Source organism: Halichoeres trimaculatus, unplaced genomic scaffold (assembly GCF_033239565.1).
Source record: "Halichoeres trimaculatus isolate MK-OKI-2021-1 unplaced genomic scaffold, fHalTri1.1 fHalTri1_scaffold_3, whole genome shotgun sequence".
In the NCBI taxonomy this organism is placed as follows: domain Eukaryota; kingdom Metazoa; phylum Chordata; class Actinopteri; order Labriformes; family Labridae; genus Halichoeres; species Halichoeres trimaculatus.
The window spans coordinates 35,526,049-35,534,119 of NW_027437181.1; positions in this window are offsets into that span (position 1 = coordinate 35,526,049).

Here is an 8,071-nt window from a genome sequence, read left to right on the forward strand (position 1 = left end):
GGGGTTGGAACATGTTGTTCTGTGCAAAGACACAGACATAGAAAACATGGTTAACACACAACAGAACAACACAACACCTCTCTGGGAGGGGCGCTACACTGACACTGCTTGGGATTTAAACAACAGCCAGTAGCCTGACGGGTCTTTCTTGTGAATATAGTGTAAAAAAAAAAAAAAAAAAACATTTCTGGGAAAAGTTTACTGTGGAGACGTTCAGAACAGGATTGGTAAAGCCGGATCGGTTTTCAACTTTGAGATCCATACTCTTGAAAAAAGTCGTACAGTAGGTGTCTCACTGTGTCTCATAATGACCACCTATGGTTAGAGTTCTTTCTGGGCAATGCGTTTTACCAGCTGCTGTGGGGTTTACTTTATAGTCCAAAGTTTGCCCTCTTAGTTTTTTGTTCTATTTTCCTGAGAGTGTTTGTTGCAGACTCTGTTTTTTTGTGTTTTTGTGTTTTTTTTTTTTTTTTTTTTTACAGATAACTTTGATATTAACATTAAGGCCTTTTCTAACTCAGCATTTTGTAGGGATGCAGCAAAACACTGAACTTGCATTAGTATCACATTGGTATATATATATATATATATATATATATATATATATATATATATATATATATATATATATATATATATATATATATATATATATTTTTTTTTTTTTTTCACTATGTAAAAAGCTCAGTCATAGTCCAAGTCTTAGAAAGCAAACTGATCTCTGATATATTTAATGCTTTTGTAATTGCATACTTAGTTCAAGTTCTCAAAATAAAGGTGCTTTTATTTTGAAAAGATGCTAAAGGTATTTCTACCAGATCCCTAAGTCATGACTCTGGGAACGAACAATGAAATGATTAGTGGTGACAAGTGGTCAGTGAATTGCCATTCCCCCAGGGGGAGTAAGAAGTTATATTAGTAGTCATATTACGTTAACTTTGATGCACCCTGAATCCAGGGGTGTCCAAACTTTTCAGCCCAGCAAAATAGCTGGAAACCAGTGACCCTCTGCCACTGGAATACACCAGGAAACAAACAAAAAGTCCAGAGATTCTTCATGAAGCTGAGTGGCAGAAATTATTTATGCGCTATGTGCTTTGTGTCCTGGATTTATCTGACGTCAATGGTACTGTCATCATCCTAGTTTAGTCACCTAGTGGGTCTTTTCTATGAAATGTAATGTGAAGAAAACAGATCACGGTTTTATGTCAGATAAAACCTTCTTTTTGACTCCCAGGGTGTCCAGAATCACTTTCTAGGAACCATTCTATTCTGGAGACAGTTCTCAAGATGCACACAAGAAGTAAGGAGAGAGGTGCCCCAGTTATTCTCACTGATTGCGGGTTTAACATGGGTTAATAAAAAAATCAAATGAAGTAAAAATGGGGGACCAAGCAGAAACTTCACTGTAAAAACTTCACCTGCTGATAAAGATTGTTGGGTGGCGACTGTGGCTCAGTCAGGGGTTTGGGTCCAGATCCCATTGCTCACATGTTAAAGTGTCCTTGGTCAAGACTTTAAACTCCAAACTTCCCCCAGGATCTGTGCCAACAGTGTGTGTGAATAGGATGGTTATTACTGATGGGTTCTGCCATCGGCGCATGAATTTGGTATGAATGGGTGAATGTGACCAATTGTAAAAAAGAATTGAGGAATGAAAGACTAGAGTAAATGCTATATAATTGCAGTTTATTTACCACAAAAAGTGATAAATAGAGGATACAAACATCACATTGTCTTATCTTCTGACCACTCAAACCAACCTTTACAAAAAAAGACCCCATGGCTGAGCATGTGCCCATAAAAAGCTCCCCATTCCTATCGCTGAGACTTTTTTTGAAGCACGGATATATTGACCCCCTGCCTTTTGATTTCATAAAACATCATTTACTTGAAAGAACATGTCCTTTCACAACCAGAAAAGGAACAAAAGCAGTGCATGCAGATATTTGTGATGGGAAGTTTTACTCTTTTTGGAGAGCAAGCTCTTCTGGCATGGCTTCCAAAGAAGAGTTAGCTCTTTCCGCTCCTTGTTCAGTAGCCTTATATTTTAGCCTAGCCTAGCTCATATGAATGATTTGTGTATGTATTGATAAATGCTTTTGCATTAAGTTTTTTGATGAGAAGCTTCGTACTTCCCTCATTTTGTGCATTTGTTCTGTTACAAAGACAGGCATTCTTGTTTTCAATATTTAAACCAAACTGTTGGTGCACAGAAAACAAATTAACAAAACACTGTACACTAACCCTCAGAACAGAACCAAACTCAGTATCCAAGCAGTGTCTTCAGGTCCGCATTCAGAAAAATTAGACGCCTGAGCTCCAATGGGTTGGCTGCATTTCTTCTTCCAGTGAGTATCTGCTCTGTTTTTGAGATGATTCTCTTAAATGGAGCAGAAGTTGCATCTCAGATCCCCCAAAAAGTTGGGAGTTGGGTGTCACTCAAAAATTTCCTAATTCACTATAAAGCCTCAGCTTTTTTGTACACTTTGACTATTGGGGCTGGGATTCAAACTGCTAACCTTGAGTCACAGAGGAAGGACTACAGCCACCCCAGAGTCATCTGGTGATCAAAAAAGGTATCATTATGCAAACATTTGTGACATTCCTACTATTCAGTGACCATTGAAAATATCGTAAGACATTAGAGCTCCTGTTTAACAGCATTAAAGGAATATATTCTTCTCAATAGTTACAGTATGTACATTATTTTGTGGTGGTTTCTGTTGGTACTTGAGATTGAACAATGACTTTCTTTGCATTTTCTGTAACAAACTAAAGTTACAGAGAGACTTAAGTTTGGTCTCACTGCTCATTTGAGTCTAATGAGAGCAATTGCAAAATAAATAAATAGATAAAAACCTTGATACGCATTAGTCTCGAGTCTATCTGTATCATGTTTTACATCATTAACCATCACTTTATCCGACACCACCTCAGAATAATATCATCTAATTGGACAACAGAGAGGTTTGCAGATTGTACAAAACATAATAAAAAATTCCAGATTCCCAAGCAGCTACAAATCTATTCCCATCCTCAGTGCACTCACAAAAACATGCACATTCTTAATTTACTCACTTTATTTTCCCATTGCCCTTTTGGGTGCATCAGACGACCCAGGCCGAGGCGTAAAACAGGAGTCGATATGTGTCTGCGATATGAAGGTGAATAATTGTTGTAATTAATGACCTGTGGGTATAAAGTGGAGCCAGCTCACGGACCTCTGAGGCTAATTCTGCTACTGAGTTTATCTGGTATTGGTAGCATCATTCACACTCTCCAAACAGCATATTAAAAGCTTCTGTTTATGTGTAATGTACATCTATGCGTGGTTGTTTGCCCTTGTGAATAGTGTAGCGGTGTTGTTTGTGAGTTGTTTTCCCGCTCACGTCTGGCCTCTTCTCCTCTGTGACACACACAGACCTGTCCAAAGTGTCTGAACTTATTCCATGTAAGATAGCTGCAGCCATTAGCTTCCTGTGACCTTTTACTACTCTTTCTCTGCCGTCACATTCGCAACCTGCCTCAGCTCTGCGCGTGTGTGTGCGTGTATGTGTGTGTTTGCAAAAGTGTTTATCTAGAAAAAAAAAAAAAAAAAGGGTTGCAAATCTAAACTGAATCACACCAGTGGCTTAAATAAATTGGTAAATACACAAAAATGTTACAATGTGTTGGTATCCACTGCATGTTGTCGCAGGTAAAAAGAAAGCCAAACACACACACACATGCACACATGGGCATGTATTTGTAATGGATTTTCCTTTTCTTTTATTTGCTGTAATTGGAAAGTAATTCAAGCAACGTCAGGAGGAATCGATAAAGAATTAATGAAAGGAGAGAGGGAGTCATTAAAGGCAATAAAGAGGGAGAGGTTATGATGAAGATGGCATCATGGAGACACAGAGGAGACAAGCCCTGCTGCATGTGTGTGTGAGTGTGTGTGTGTTTGAGGAGATGCTTTGAGTGTTGCAGTGTCGGTCACATGTTTTTTGTTGTAATTTCTTCTTAAAAAAGCACAAAAAGAGGAATTTGGCATCGATTTCTTGTGTTTTTGTGGACGCAGTAAAAAATCAGAAAACATAAAACATTTTGTCTTTTTTGACAGTGAGTGAATCACTCCTTTAAATTCAGTGTTTTTAACCAAACTCCAGCTGCACACCTATGAATAACATCATCCTTTTATTACTATATCCTTTAATAAAAAGGCCATCCTGTTCTACCGTTTTAACAGCTGGTGTCACAGTCAATCATTCAAAAGGGTAATTATATGACACGGCTACACTAAAATGCCTTCAGTCCCTTAATAGGATCTGAGCCATCCAGATCCAACCTTAAGCTTCCATCCGGCCCCTACCACTCATCTAAGTGCCGTAAAGCTGCCAGAGGAAACAATACTGCCTCTCTCCTCACCGCCGAGGTTAATGGCAAATGGGGCTATGGCTGCCGGTGATATTGTTGGATAAATGATTATTGATTAGGTAAAGGTTGAGCTAATCATTAGGCTTCATCCATTTTACGGACTCTCTCCGTGACCTTTCTGCCTGGCCCTCTTGGATCACCAGGATTTCTCCATACGATGATTTGATCGCCCCGCAGATGGGCACCACCAGGGAGGAGAGAGAAAGAGGAGGAGGAGGAGGAGGAGGTGCATAGGTGAAAGAGAGCTGTGCAAGAACAATGGAGGAGAAGACGAGGGATGAGTGCGAGCTGATTGGAAAGTAATACCCCTCTTAAACTTGTTCACCCTTGATTTCTCATGAAGAGTAGCATTTCCTTTTCTTTGCACCAACACTATTTTGGTCTTGTGAAATAAACGCAAAATTACCCTTAGATGTCTGAAGAGATCGCTCCTTGAGTTTATCAAGGTGTTTCAGATACCTTAACTCAGTCAGTATGAAGTGCCTCACTCAGTTGACTGTAATAAATAAAGATCTGAGGACTGAGATGTCCTCTGTTGTTCCCATACAGGTAGTGTGAAAAGCAGCAAATAGAGAAGTACGGATAAAGGACTGGGGTTTAGAGGAGAGGAGCGCAAAGAATGCTGAGTGAAAATATATAACACAGGTCTATGTGATTGTCAGAAAGCAGAAGAATTTTTTCCTACACATTCTGACAGATTAGACTATAAGGGCTCTAATTTCGTGGCCCAGCTCAGGGGGCGCAAGCCTGGCGCACCTCGCGCAGTGTTAATTTCTTGCTGCGCACTGTCGTGCGCCGCCAATTTGACAAATTGGTAAACCGTCTACGCAGAGATGAGTGTGACGGCACACCATGGGGAGTTGACGGCGCACCAGGAGGAGGTGTCGGCAGATTCATGTTGGTGCAATGACAATTTTGTGCTAAAAACAGCGCAGAAAAAAAGCTGAGTGCACCCTCCACAGCTGTAATTTGGTGACAGGGGCACATGTCAATAAAGCCTCAGAGGCAGGTTTCCAGAGTGTCAGGCACATTTTAATGCAATAAACAATCACAGCAATCACTATTTAATGTAACTGTCTGAACCAGCATATACATTTATATCTATATCAATTTCCCCGTCACATCTGATGTCAGATTAAAGCTGTTTGTCATAATGGAAAGTTAACCTGACGGCAGCTGGAAGTTTGATGCACATCTTACAATTAAACAATAAACAGCCTTAACATCTGATACTGAGTATATATCTGGTTCTCTCATTTCATTTAATTCAAAGAAAAGAGGAAGAGAAAAGACGAAGAAAAAAAGAGACAAAATAAATCTGTGTCACTCAGGATTTACCTGTGATTTCCCATATTTCTTTGTTGTAGTCTTTATTTTTAACGTGATCTAAAAAGATGGAGTACATTATTGTAAGGAGGATGAGGTGGAGACACTGGGAGAGTATACAATATATCACCAAAGGTTCTGCTATTTGGCGATGACAAACCAGGAGTGCAGGTGGATCAAAAGTGTTCTGAATGGATAAGCCAGCTGTGTAACTGCCTCTTCATTTTGTTCTCCTATTAATGACAAAGGAACAGATTAAATCTGTCCCGGGAGCTGGCCCACACGGTGAAGCGCTTTGTGTCCTCTGATGCACCCTGCTGTCCACTCTTCTGCTGAAGGGACAGCGGCTCTGACTGTCTCTGCTGCCAGCTCTTTCCGGCACATTTTCCGCGGTGTTGTGGTTCAGTCAGATGCTGCGCCTCGGCTGCAGGGCATTTAAAGGCGAGGAGAGGCGCTCATTTGATTGGTGAGAACAGCGCTCGGCTGTGTTAAACCCACTCAAGGTTTTTCTCCTCCCTCTATGCCATTTGAGCGAAGGGAGGCGTGGACGCGCAGCTCTGCACTCCTCTGCGCTCCTCTGCGCCTTGACTTCGCCTTGACTGCGCCTCTCTTGGCACTGCAGGAAATTTGCAAAGTGCGCTGGTCACACCCTGTTTGCGCGGCGCAGGGCAGGTGCGCCTGCGCTTGAGCCTGGTCTACAAAATTAGAGCCCTAAATATGCAAAAACCAAAGTGTGTGTGTGTGGGGGGGGGACTAGAAAAGTTTGCTGACTTCATCCTACACCCTTCAAACAAGGTATAATGATCTATGTTATTAGAGTTGTCACTTGTACAGGCTGCACTGTGGTGCAACAGTAAGTGCTGCAGCCTCTCTGCAAGAAGGTCACCGATTTGATTCCCAGCTTGGCCAGCGGGTCTTTCGGTGTGGGTTTTGCATGTTCTCCCCGTGCATGTGTGGGTTCCCTCTTGGTACTCTGGGGACTGTTCCTCCCACAGTCCAAAAACATGCTCACCAGGTTAATTAAACACTCTAAATTGTCCGTAGGTGCGAGTGTGTCAGTCAGTCTATGTGTCAGCCCTCTGATTGGCTGGCGACCAGTACAGGGTGTACCCCACCTCTCGCCCAATGACAGCTGGGATAGGCTCCAATCACCCAGGACCCTGAACATGATAAGCAGTTCATAAGCAGTTCAGAAAATGAACGAATGAATGAATGAAAGACATTGTACATCTTATTTATCTCTATTTTATTTTGTTTTCTTTTTAACCTGTTTGAATAAACAAATAAAATGAATTTTTACTGAATTATTAGTTAATTATTATTAACATATCAGAGTTGGTTGATTCCCATTGGTACATACATAAATCTCCAGTAACAAATAATAATTATTTTCACTTTATGTCAAACTTCTTTTTTTTTTGTGATAAAACCAAAATCTGCAGAAAGCGATAGGATGTATACAAATGATTCTCATCAAATAAAATAAACAAAGAGCAAATCCAGAGAAAACCTCTTGCTACACATTTTCCATTGTACATATCATCAAAACTTTAATGCCCCCTTTGTGCCCAAGTTTATTTTGCTGTGAGTAAAATTACAAAGTTCTCGCTAAACGTTTATTCTGTTGACTCTACATTGCAGTCATTATTGGTGAAATCCAGGCAACAAATTCAGATTCATCACTGACTCACTGATAAGGGCCCCAAAGGGATAAATTTGCATCCCACATGATTGACAAGTCTTAGAGTTTTTATTGGTGTATGTTTTAAAACCTTAGCTTCCATCTATCATGATTCTAAACCCAGGATAAGTTGAACTCCATGTCTTTAAATCCACGTGAAATTCAAGTTCAAACTCACCCTTTAATCGAAGCTTTTCAAAAGCAACATTCTTGAGTAACAGTGTTTTCTATCTTGCAGAGTGTACAAGTCTGAGCATTCGACACACTACAGGCAGAGTGAAAACACCCGACACGAAACATCCGCTCTGAAGCCTTGACATGGTGACAAGGAAATGCCTCGCTCCTAACAGCTCTATTTATTGAATTGTAGCGAATATTCCTGGCAGGCGGATTTTAACCAAACCCAGACCGTGGCTCACATCTGCACCCAATCAGAGCAGCCCTCTGTTCCTCCTCTGTTCCATTTACTCACAGAGCCAGGCATGGGGAAACAGAATGTTTATTTGAAGTAATACTTTACTCTCAACTACTGGATGGCAATACGTTAGCATTTTCATTGCTGCATGCAGAACCTGTTATGGAGAGTAATGAGTAACATTACCTTTTTTCTCCCTCTATTTATGCTTCAGTAACCAAAAACTC